Raw genomic sequence first — 13,533 nt, 5'->3', positions numbered from 1 at the left:
TTCAGCAAGACAAATATTCTATTCCTCCATAATCCATTTGTTATACCCCTTTACACAGGTGCTGTTCTAAACCTTCTCATCTCTCCTCAAGCCTTTCTTTTTCCTCCCCTCTCAGTTAAGGACCTCATCTTAAGCTTCATGGGAAAAAAATTAGACCTTTTGCCTAGAGCTTCCCCTTCTCTCCTTCTGTTCATCTCTCCTCACTCAAACATCTTCCTTTACTTCAGTCTAAAATTAAAAAGGTGGTCCTTCTTGCCAAGACAAACACCTTTACACATGTTCTAGATTCCATTCCCTCCCTAACTTCTCCAGTAAATGATCCCTACTATCATCCTCATTCTATCATTTTAATCTTTATCTATTAGCTCCTTCCATGTTGTCTAAAAACATGCTCATGTCCTAAAAACACTGTCTCTACAGCCTTCTATCCACACTAGCTATTGTCTTATCTGTCTCCTTCCTTTCTCAATTAAATTCCTTGAAAGTCATGTATACTTCGGCAGAAACTGGGCATGGACCATTATTTAACACCATATACCAAAATCAAGTCTAAATGGGTGCACGATCTAGGTATAAAGGTTGATACTATAAGCAGTCTCCTAAAAGAAGGAATAGTTTACCTGTCAGACTTGTGCAGAGGGAAAGACTTTATGACTAAACAAGAATTAGAGAACATTGTAAAATGGAGGATGCAGGCCGGGTAGGCGCGGCGGCAGATACAGGCCGGGACAGCACGGCGGCAGCGCAGCGGCGCACGGACGCAGGCCGGGAAGGGGCCTGATCAACTCCAAGGGCAAGTCTTCCCACCAACCACAAAGTCCACTACCAGGCCTATCACCAAAGGGCTGGGACTGGAAAGAGCAAGGTAAGAAGCAAATAAGGGGCCCCTATACTGGACAGCAAACACTCCTGGGGCTACCACTTCATAGCCCAGAAATCTTTAAAAAAAAAAAAAAAAAAAGCCCCTTTCAGGACCTCCAAAGACGAGGATGACAGAGTGAACCCCACTTGCTCCAAACCCCCCCTCTGACCCTGAAAATATAGTAACTATTGTGCAGGGCATAACCCTCTACAGTAAAGGCTTGGGATCCTAGAGGAAGGGCGTGGTTAGGACCCTGCCTCAAAATGGGTAGAAAGCAGACTACAAAGACAAAGACTCTAGAGTCCTACTATCCTCAGAGGGAGGAACCAACCTCAGAGGGAGACAATGTGGACTCTACACCCACAGCTGAAACTTCAACAGGGAATGGATCCCAAGCACAGAAGGCTCTCCTAGATGAGATCAAAAGGAACTTTGAAAGCAAAATGAGAGAGATAGAAGAGAAAATGAATAATTCTCTCAAAACGAAAATAGCAGAATTCGAAAAACATTATAATGAGGAAAACATCTCTCTAAAAAGAAAAGTGTATGATATGGAAAAGGAGCTTCAAAAATTAACCAAGGAAAATGATTTGCTAAAAACCAGAATTAAACAAATGGAAACAAATAACTCTATGAGGAACCAAGAAGTAGCCAAGCAAAACAACAAAAATGAAAAATTAGAAAAAGAGGTAAAATACCTCAAAGAAAAAATAACTGACCTGGAAAACAGATCCAGGAGAGATAATCTGAGAATCATAGGCCTACCAGAAAATTATGATGAAAAAATGAGCCTGGACAACATTCTCCAAGAGCTCGTTAAGGAAAACTGCCCTGAGATACTTGAACCTGAGGGGAAAATAGAAATCGACAGAATCCACCAGACACCGGCTGTAAGAGATCCCAAACTGAAAAATCCTCGAAATGTTGTGGCCAAACTCCAGAACTACCAGATAAAAGAGAAAATACTTCAAGCGGCCAGAAAGAAACAATTCAAATATCAAGGGTCCACAGTGAGGATTGCACAGGATTTGTCAGCCTCCACACTGAAAGATCGGAGGCAGTGGAATACAATTTTCAGGAAGGCAAAACAGCTTGGATTACAACCAAGGATCACATACCCAGCAAGACTGAGCATATTCTTCCAGGCAAAGAGATGGTCATTCAATGATATAACAGAGTTCCAGACATTCTTGATAAAAAAGCCAGAATTCAATGGAAAATTCAACCTCCAATTACAAGAAGTAACAGTGACTTAGAAAGGTAAACAAGGAGAACACACATCATTTTAGAGGGAAAGAGGGGAGGGAGAGGAGCTTCGCATGAGATCTGTTCCTGTCATTCTTGATTCGAAGAAAAAATAGCATACCTCATTAAGTATAACAATATCCTACCGGTAGTAGGAGGGGGAAAGGATTACAAAAGGGGGGTGAGAGTGGTTTGTAGAGAGGGAAGTATTAAGGGGAAAAGGGGAGGAAAAGGGAGGGGGGCCGAAAAGGGAACACTGAGGGAGGCAGTGGTCAAAAGGAAAACTATTAAGGGGGGGAAGGGAGAAGGGAGGAAAAATATGAACATTAACAGGGGCAGGAATAGGATAAGGGGAAAGAAACAGATAACATTCATAACTGTAAATGTGAATGGAATGAACTCTCCTATAAAATGGAGACAGATAGCAGAATGGATTAGAAATCATAATCCTACGATATGCTGTTTACAAGAAACACATCTGAAACAGAGGGATACACACAAGGTAAAGGTAAAAGGTTGGAGTAAAATATATCATGCCTCAGCTAAAGTAAAAAAAGCAGGGGTAGCAATCCTTATCTCAGATAAAGCAAATGCAAAAATTGACCTAACCAAAAGAGATAAGGAAGGAAACTATATCCTGTTAAAAGACACCATCGAGAATGAAGCAATATCACTACTTAACATATATGCACCAAGTGGTGTAGCTTCCAAATTCCTAGAGGTGAAGGTAAAGGAATTAGAGGAAGAAATAGATAGCAAAACTATACTAGTGGGAGACCTTAATCTCCCCCTATCTGAACTTGATAAATCCAACCTCAAAATAAACAAGAAAGAAGTTAAGGAGGTGAACAGGATTTTAGAGAGGATAGGTATGATAGATCTCTGGAGAAAACTGAATGGGGATAAAAAGTAATATACTTTCTTCTCAGCGGTTCATGGCACATACTCAAAAATTGACCATGTTCTAGGGCATAAAAACCTCACAATTCTATGCAGTAAGGCAGAAATATTAAACGCATAGTTCTCAAATCATGATGCAATAAAAATTATATGCAATAAAGGGCCAGGGAAAGACAGACTAAAAACTAACCGGAAATTAAACAATTTAATCCTAAAGAATGAGTGGGTCAAACAAGAAATTATAGAAACAATCAGTAATTTCATTCAAGAAAATGATAATAATGAGACAACATACCAAAATCTGTGGGATGCATTAAAGGCAGTTCTTAGGGGAAGTTTTATATCCCTGAGTGCATACGTGATTAAATTAGAGAAAAGGGAGCTCAACGAATTGGGCATGCAATTAAAAAACCTAGAAAAAGAACAAATTCAAAATCCCCAATTAAATACTAAACTAGAAATATTGAAGACTAAAGGAGAGATTAATAAAATCGAAATTAAGAAAACTATTGAACTAATAAATAAAACTAAGAGCTGGTTTTATGAAAAAACCAACAAAATTGATAGACCCTTAGTCAATATGATAAAAAAAAGAAAGAAGAAAACCAAATTATGAGTATCAAAAATGAAAAGGGTGAATCTACCTCCAATGAAGAGGAAATCAAAACAATAATTAGGAATTATTTTTCCCAATTGTATGCACATAAATTTGACAATCTTAGGGAAATGGATGAGTATTTAGAAACATACAAGTTGCCCAGATTAACTGAAGAGGAAGTAAATTACTTAAATAATCCCATCTCAGAAAAAGAAATTGAACAAGCCATCAGTCAGCTCCCTAGGAAAAAATCTCCAGGGCCAGATGGATTCACTAGTGAATTCTATCAAACATTTAAAGAACAATTGATTCCAATACTCTACAAATTATTTGGGAAAATTAGTGAAGAAGGAGTCCTACCAAATTCTTTTTATGACACAAATATGGTACTGATACCTAAATCAGGAAGAGATAAAACAGAGAAAGAAAATTATAGACCAATCTCCCTCATGAATATAGATGCAAAAATTCTAAATAAAATACTAGCCAAAAGACTACAGCAACTTATCTCAAGAATAATACACTTTGATCAGGTAGGATTTATTCCAGGAATGCAAGGATGGTTTAATATTAGGAAAACCATCAGTATAATTGAGCCTATCAACAATAAAACTAGCAGAAACCACATGATCATCTCAACAGATGCAGAAAAAGGCTTTTGACAAAATACAACATCCATTCCTATTAAAAAACATTAGAAAGTATAGGAATAAATGGAGCCTTCCTTAAAATAATAGGTAGCATCTATTTAAAGCCATCAGCAAGTATTATATGTAATGGGGAGAAGTTGGAAGCATTTCCCATAAGATCAGGGGTGAAACAAGGGTGTCCACTATCACCCCTCTTATTCAATCTGGTACTAGAAATGTTAGCAGTAGCAATTAGAGAAGAAAAAGAAATCAAAGGAATCAAGTTAGGAAAAGAAGAGACCAAGCTATCACTCTTCGCAGATGATATGATGATATACTTAGAGAATCCTAGAGAATCAAGTAAAAAACTGCTTGAGACAATAAATAAATTTGGCAAAGTTGCAGGATATAAAATAAACCCACATAAATCCTCAGCATTCCTATATATTTCCAATGAAATTCAACAGCAAGAAGTAGAAAGAGAAATCCCATTTAAAGTTACTGTAGACATTATAAAATATTTGGGAATCTACCTGCCAAAACAAACCCAGGACCTGTATGATCATAACTACAAAACAATTTTCACACAAATAAAGTCAGATCTAACTAATTGGAAAAATATCAATTGCTCATGGCTGGGTCGAGCTAATATAATAAAAATGACAATTTTACCTAAATTAAATTATATATTTAGTGCCATACCAATTAATTTACCAAAAAAACTATTTTATAGTTAGAAAAAATAGTAACAAAATTCATCTGGAAGAATAAACGGTCCAGAATATCAAGGGAATTAATGAAAAAAAAATGCTAGGGAAGGTGAACTAGCTTTACCAGATTTCAATCTGTACTATAAAGCAGCAGTCATCAAAACTATCTGGTACTGGCTTAGAAATAGAGAAGTAGGTCAATGGAATAGATTAGGCACATGAGATTCAGAAGTCAACGACTACAGTAATGTATTGTTTGATAAACCCCCAGACCCTGGTTTTTGGGATAAGAACTCACTATTTGACAAAAACTGCTGGGAAAACTGGAATATAGTATGGCAGAAACTGGACATAGACCGTTATCTAACACCATATACCAAAATCAAGTCTAAATGGGTTCATGATCTAGGTATAAAGGTTGATACTGTAAGCAGTCTGCTAAAACAAGGAATAGTTTACCTATCAGACTTGTGGAGAGAGAATGACTTTATAACGAAACAGGAATTAGAGAACATTATAAAATGTAAAATGGATAATTTTGACTACATGAAATTGAAAAGTTTCTGTACAAATAAAGCCAATGTAACCAAAATTAAGAGGGAGGTGGGAAATTGGGAAAGAATCTTTACAACCTATGTCTCTGACAAAGGACTCATCTCTAAAATATACAGAGAATTGAGTCAAATTTATAAGAATACAAGTCATTCCCCAATTGATAAATGGTCAAAGGATATGAACAGGCAGTTTTCAGAGAAAGAAATTAAAGCTATCTATAAGCACATGAAGAAATGCTCTAATTCACTACTGATAAGAGAAATGCAAATCAAAACAACTCTGAGGTACCACATCTCACCAGTCAGATTGGCTAAGATGACAAAACAGGAAAATGACAAATGCTGGAGAGGATGTGGGCAAACTGGAACACTAATGCATTGTTGGTGGAGTTGTGAACTGATCCAGCCTTTCTGGAGAGCAATCTGGAATTATGCCCAAAGGGCTATCAATACTTTCATACCCTTTGATACAGCAATACCACTCCTAGGGTTATATCCCAAAGAGATCATAGAAATGGGAGAAAGACCCATATGTACAAAAATGTTTATAGCAGCTCTTTTTGTTGTGGCAAAGAATTGGAAATTAAGGTGGTGCCCATCAATTGGGGAATGGTTGAACAAGTTGTGGTATATGCATGTTATGGAATACTATTGCGCTATAAGAAAAGGGGAGCAGGCGGTCTTCATATTTACCTGGAGAGGCTTAAAAGAACTGATGCTGAGTGAGAAGAGTAGAACCAGGAGGAATTTGTACACAATTACAGACACAACGTATGTGTGATGACCAACTTTGATAGACTGGACTCCTCAACAATGCAGGGATATAAGTCAATCCCAAAAGACGCATGATGGAGAGAAAAACGTGCATCCAGAGAAAGAACTAGAAAGAACTAAATTTATATCCAGGTGGAAGCAAAATACCTGATCTTTTTCGTTCTCTTATTTGATTTTATGTCCTCTTTACCATTTTTCATTCCAGCTGGTACAATCCATCCTTATAACCTGACCATTGTATAATGTGAAAGTATTTACAGATCCTATACTTGATAATAAGCCGCCATGGGGAGGAGGGGAGGGAGGGGGACAAAATGTGAAATTCAAGGAATTGTGGAATTGAATCCTGTAAACTAAAAGGAAACAAATTAATAAATTAAAGCTTAATAAAAAAAATGTAAAATGGATAATTTTGACTACATGAAATTGAAAAGCTTCTGTACAAACAAAGCCAATGTAACCAAGATTAAGAGGGAGGTGGGAAATTGGGAAAGAATCTTTAAAACCTATGTCTCTGACAAAGGACTCATTTCTAAAATATACAGAGAACTGAGTCAAATTTATAAGAATACAAGTCATTCCCCAATTGATAAATGGTCAAAGGATACGAACAGGCAATTTTCAGAGAAAGAAACTAAAGATATCTATAAGCACATGAAGAAATGCTCTAAATCACTATTGATTAGAGAAATGCAAATCAAAACAACTCTGAGGTACCACATCTCACCAGTCATATTGGCTAAAATGATAAAACAGGAAAATGACAAATGATGGAGAGGATGTGGGCAAATTGGAACACTAATGCATTGCTGGTGGAGTTGTGAACTGATCCAGCCTTTCTGGACAGCAATCTGGAACTATGCCCAAAGGGCTATACTTTCATATCCTTTGACCCAGCAATACCACTCCTAGGGTTATATCCCAAAGAGATCATAGAAGTGGGAGGAAGACCCATATGTACAAAAATGTTTATAGCAGCTTTTTTTGTGGTGGCAAAGAACTGGAAATTAAGGGGGTGCCCATCAATTGGGGAATGGCTGAACAAGTTGTGGTATATGCATGTTATGGAATACTATTGTGCTATAAGAAACAAGGGGCAGACGGTCTTCATATTTACCTGGAGAGGCTTATATGAACTGATGCTGAGTGAGAAGAGTAGAACCAGGAGAAATTTGTACACAATTACAGACACAACATATGTGTGATGACCAACTTTGATAGACTGGACTCTTGTCAGCAATGCAGTGATATAAGTCAATCCCAAAAGACTCATGATGGAGAGAAATATGTGCATCCAGAGAAAGAACTAGAAAGAACTGAGTTTATATCCACATGGAAACAAAATACCTGATTTTTTTTCCTTCTCTTGTTTGATTTTATGTCTTCTTTACCATTTTTCACTCCATCTGATACAATCTGTCTTTATAACCTGACTAATGTATAATGTGAAAGCATTTACAGATCCTATACTTGACTATATGCCGCCATGGTGGGGAGGGGAAGAAGGGAGACAAAATGTGAAACTCAAGGAATTGTGGAATTGAATCCTGTAAACTAAAAGGAAACAAACAAATTAATTAAAAAAAAAAAAAGAAAGTCATCTATACTCAGTGCCTCAATTTCCTCTACTCAGTTTTTGCAATCTGGCTCCTAACTTCATCATTCAAATGCAACTGCCCTCTCCAAAGTTACCAGTAATCTTTGAGTTGCCAAATCTTAATGGTCTTTTTCCAATCCCCATCTTCCTTGACCTCTGCAATCTCTCAATCAATAAACATTGATTAAGCACCTACTATGTGCCAGGCATTGTGTTAAGTACCGGGGACACAAATGCAAAAAAGAAAAACAGTCCAGTTCTCAAGGAGTTAACAATCCAAGCACACAAAAGGAAGCTGAAAAGAGTGGAGGACATTTGGGGGTATGGCAGTAAAGTCACAGAAGTTCTAAAGTAGTGCAGCCAGGTGAGAGATGAGGAGTTATGTCACTATCAATCAACCCCTCCTGGAGACTCTTCCTTTGTACATTTTTATGACTGTGCCTCTTGTCTATCCAACTAATTGTTCTTTCTCAGTCTCCTTTGCTCATTCTTAATCCACTTGATCCATGTCACACCCAAGTTTCCCTCCATTCTGGGGCTCCTTCTCTTTTTTGTTCTTTCAGATCTTACTTGGTGATCTCATCAGGACTTATAGTGTCTGCTATCATTTATGCAATCTATTCCAGATCTATTTATTCAGAGCTAGTCTCTCTGTAAGCTACAGTCACACATCTCCAACTACCTCTTGGATGCTTCTAACAGGAAGTCCTGTAGTCATCTCAAACTCAGCAAGTCCCAAATTAGGTTCATTATCTTTCCTTCTAAACCCTCCCCTCTTCCTAATTTTCCTATTACACTTGCAAGTACTACCATCTTTTCAGTAACCCAAGCTCGCAACCTCGGTGTTATCCTCAATTTGTCAATCACAGTTACCCCACACGTACAGTCCATTGCCAAATCTTGTCATTTCTACTTTCACAATATTTCCCTTATGTAATCCCTTCTTTTCACTCATACAAGCACAACCTTTTGTTCAGGTCCATATTACCTCTTGTCTGGTCTACTCCAAGACTTTTAATTATTCTCTTTGTCTTAATTCTCTCCCTACTGCAATCTACCCTCCACTAAGCAGTAGGGTAATTTTTCTAAAACATACGTCTGACTAGGTTACTCCCCTGCTCAGTGAGCTATAGTGGGTCCTTCCTTATCACATCTAGGATCAAATACAATGTCTTGTGACTGACATTAAAAGCTCTTCTTAAAATAGGCACAATGATGTATTACTGATGGAAATGTAAGTCAATAAGACCATTTTGAAAAGCAACTTGGAATTATTCAAATAAAATGACTTACACCCTTTGATTCAGAAATTCCACTATGAGACTTATTCCAAACTATTAGCTAGCCCAGGCTATTAGGCCAGGGCCAAGAAGGCCACTGATAAAAAGAAAGTCTCTATATGCATCAAAATATTTATAGGAGCACCTTTTTTGATAGCAAAGAACTGAAAACAAAGTAGATGTCTATTAAATGGGAAATAGCTATACAACTGTGGTACATGAATACAATAGAATATTACTGTGCTATAAGAAATAACAAATATGATTAATAGAGAAGCATGGATTTATATAAACCGATGCAGAGTAAAGTAAGCAAAGCCAAGAAAACAATACACATGACTACAATATAAATGGGGAAAAAAATCACAAAAAAACAAAATAAAAGTGAAAGTTGCAAAATTATAAAGAACAAGAATAGCTTCAAAGAAGAGATATGGGGGAGCCTATAAAGACAGGTCAGAGGGGCTGCTAGGTGGCACATTGAACAGAGCACCAGCCCTGGAGTCAGGAGGACCTGAGTTGAAATCCAGCTTCAGAAACTTAACACAAAAACTAGCTGTGTGACCTTGGGCAAGTTACTTAACCCCAACTGCCCTACCTTTCCCCCTCCAAAAAAAGCAAATAAATAAATAAATAAAAGAGAGATGAGAAGATACTACTCCTACTCTATCCTTCTGCCAAGATGAGAGTTACACAAAGTGTTATATACTGCACATATTTTTAGACTTACTCAATATATTGACGTTAATGACTTTTTTCTCTTTTTCTTTTTTTTTAATTTGTTATATGGATTGGCTCCTGGAAGTGAGGAAAGGGAAAGATAATTTGTTGGTTTAACCAAGCAACCTTCAGACTATATAGAAACAATTGAATCTGCAAACTCTCCCACATCCGTAATTTGTTGCTTCTTGTCTATTTAAGAGAGTTCATTTCTCTTCTTCTTTCTTCCTTCCTTCCTTCTTCCCTTCTTTCTTTCTAGTGTTTGGTGCTTGCCATATCCAATGCCTTCTGACTGGTTGAAGAAAGCATTCCTTACATAGAAGAGTAAGGTTCTTGAGAAGTATAAAAGCCTTTGGCTTCTTTTTTTCTTAATCCTAAACTGCATTTTCTATGATTGCTTTCACTGTTTTATCCACCATTCTATGAAGTTGCCAAGTATTGACATATGTTAACCTGGTTAGGAGAATTTTTTCAAGTTCTTCATCTTCTTTTGTTGCTTCAGTGATGTCTAACTCTCCATGACCTCATCTGGGGTTTTCTTGGCAAAGATACTAGAGTGGTTTGCCATCTCTTTCTCCAGCTCATTTTACAGATGAGGAAACAGAGGCAAATAGGATTAAGTAACTTGCCCAAGATCATGAAGATGAGTCTTTCTGATTCCAGGCCAGGCATTCATTCTATCTACTGTACCATGTAGCTATCAGAAAGGTTGGTGCATAGATTGTGATTATCTTCATACTGATTTTTGTTTGTTGTTAATGTTTTAGCTTATCAAGAGCCTTACAAAGCTAGACTGCCAAGAATCCATGAAAGGATGTTTTTTGTTTCCTCTCTGAGAAAAGGATAAGTATGAGCGTCCTTACACTTAGTACAACTTCTTTCATGTTAAGCATTTACTAAGTACCTACTTTGTGCCAAGTGCTATGCTAAGGCTCTTTTAATTTAACAAGTATTTTATTAATCAATCAACTAAGAGGTATTCATTAAATTGCCTGCTATATTATTATATGCCAGTCCCTCTGTGAAATACAAAAGGAAGATAGTCTCTGCCCTCAAGAAGCTTTATGTTTTCCTCTGGGATGCAAACATTCCCAGATGATAAATATAGGATGGATATATAGATAACATGTTTCCCCGATAATAAGACACTGTCTTATTAATTTTTTTGGAAAGAAAAACACCAGAGGGCTTATTTTCAGGGGAGGGCTTATGTTGTCCTGCCTCAGCTCTCCTCCGCGGCACTGCTCTCAATGGCGCCAGCAAGCAAATCACTGGGGAAGAACAGGATGACGCGCTCACTGCTGCAGCTCAGACTGGATGCAGCTTGGAGCGCGGCGTGCGTTTCACCCGGGGGGGGGGGAACGGTGCATACAGAGGGTACCGTAATGTAGCGTGTAGCGCAGGGGATCACCTTCACTACAGTAGCAATCTCAATAGGGCTTATTTTCGGGGGAGGACTTATTTTAGAGGAATCTTACACAGTAAGGGGAGGGCTTATTTTCGGGATAGGTCTTATTATTGGGGAAACATGGTATATGCACATACATACATATTCATCCTCTATTTGTTATATAGATATCTACATATCACATGATATCCATACATATACACATATATCTATGCATACTTGAAATATACCTATACACGTGTGTATGCATGTTTGTATGCACACACACACGCACACGTGGGGAACACTAATGCCTGGAGGAATCAGGGAAGACCTTTTATAGGAGGTGGCACTTGAGTTGAACACTGAAAGAAGAGATGGGTTTCATGAGGCAGTGATGAATAGGGAGAACCTTTGGAGCACTGGAAACAGCCCATGCAAAGGCAAAGAGGTGGGAAACAGAGTCTTATACATGAGGAACAAGTACAACAGTTTGTGGGAAGCAGAATGTGCAAGAAGGGGAGTAATATTTAGCCAGCCTATAAAGACAGGTCAGAGCCAGACTGTGAAGAGTAACTAGCTGATACAGTAGAGTTTGCACTTGGATCCAGGAAGACCTGAATTCAAATCCTGTTTTAGAAACTTACTTAGTTGTGTGACCTCAGGCAAGTCCTTTAACCTCAATCTCAGTTTTATCATCTGTAAGATAGGGATAATAGTACCTAACTTACGAGTGTTTACAAGACTCAAATGAAATATGTAAAGCACTTTGCCAACCTTAAAGCACTACATATAAATTCTAGCAATTACTAGTCTTAAAGGCTTTTAATCCCAAATGATCAAATTTAAAGTACTTGACATAGTACCTGGTACATAGTAGGTGTTATACAAATGCTTATTCCCTTTCCTTCCCAAATGAGAAGTTTACACTTTATACTAAGGAAAATGGGGAGTCACTGAAGCTTCTTGAGCAGATGTGACATGTCAGATCAGTAAAAACAGTTCTCACTTTATGTAAGTGGGCCATTCTACAGACCTCTATGTAAAGCAACTTTTACACAATGTGAATTTGCCTGTGGACAGGGAAGAGAAGGAGGGAGGAATGGAGGCTGGCAGGGGGCCACACACCCACAGAAGGAGGGGGCTGGTACATGGTTCAAGGATATGTGGGGACTGGGGACAAAGAAGCAAGAAAAGGAAGAAATGGGGGGTTCAGGGCCAGCCACATGGGGGCCTGGCCAGAACTGAGGAAGAACACATGAGGGCCAGACACAGAGGGGACAGCAAGGGCTGGGGATAAACACATGGTACCTAAGCACAGACAGACACAGAGGGGACAAACAGGTAGGTGGAACAGGGCATAGGTGTCCTCTCTTGGCACTGCATGTCTCAAGCTAAGCCCCTGATCTGGAGGCAGCAGAGGCAGTTGTCTGTTCTGCTTTCACTTGGAGGGGTCATTTTAGGATATTCTATGGGAGGGAGTATTGAGGGGGTAGATGGTGGGGCAGGATCTAAGAGTGAAAGCAAAGTACTATAAAGTTAATATAAGTGTTTTGGGGGAATTCAAATTTCTTTCAGAATTCTTTGCATAGTCATATCTGCATAATGTAAATATATATAAAGCAAAAACTCTGTACTTTAGGAATATGAATTTGGCAGCTGTGTGGAGGCTGAATTGGTGAGGGGATATGAGATGAAGACAGATCAATTAAGAGGTTATTGCAATAGCCTGGGTATGAGGGTTTAAGTTACAATAATCTTAGTATAAGAAGAGAGAAGGGGATGAATGAGAGATGTTGAGGCGGTAGAATTGGCAAGACTTAGCCACTGACTAGTAGAGTAGGATGAATAAGAATGAAGAATGACGTGGAGAGGCTGCAAAACTTAGGTTATCAGAAGAATGATGTCATCTTCAACAGAACTAGGAAAATAATAGAGGGTCAGGTTTAGGGGAAAAGCGAATGGGTTCTGTTTTCGACATGTTAAATTTAATATGCCTACAGGGACATCCAGGGAGAGCTATTCAATAGGCAGCTGGAGATCTGAGAGTTGAGCTCCAGACATACAAGAACAGGTATGTAAATTTGGGAGTCATCTAAGTAGTAAACATGGTTGAATCCATAGGAGGTGAGGAGATCACCAAGAGGGTGATTCTATCTAATCCCCTTGCAATTTGGTACACAGCTGTATCAATTCCTCATGAATGATGATGATGCTTCTGACGAATTTGGGCATGGGTAATAGAGGGAATAAAGGAGGTAATTTAGAAGGGTAATT

General features: G+C 38.3%; 1 protein-coding gene across 2 annotated transcripts in view; it reads right to left on the bottom strand.

The window, feature by feature from the left end:
- DPY19L3 (dpy-19 like C-mannosyltransferase 3) overlaps positions 1–13,533 on the bottom strand; it is an 85,908-nt gene that overhangs the window by 56,049 nt on the left and 16,326 nt on the right. The gene's annotated exons all lie outside the window — the stretch shown is intronic.

Source organism: Petaurus breviceps, unplaced genomic scaffold (genome assembly GCF_028583685.1).
Source record: "Petaurus breviceps papuanus isolate PSGF00001 unplaced genomic scaffold, PetGlider_PUasm1.0 171, whole genome shotgun sequence".
Lineage (NCBI taxonomy): Eukaryota > Metazoa > Chordata > Mammalia > Diprotodontia > Petauridae > Petaurus > Petaurus breviceps.
Note: the sequence above shows the minus strand (reverse complement) of the source record. Positions and strands in the feature narration are given on the sequence as shown.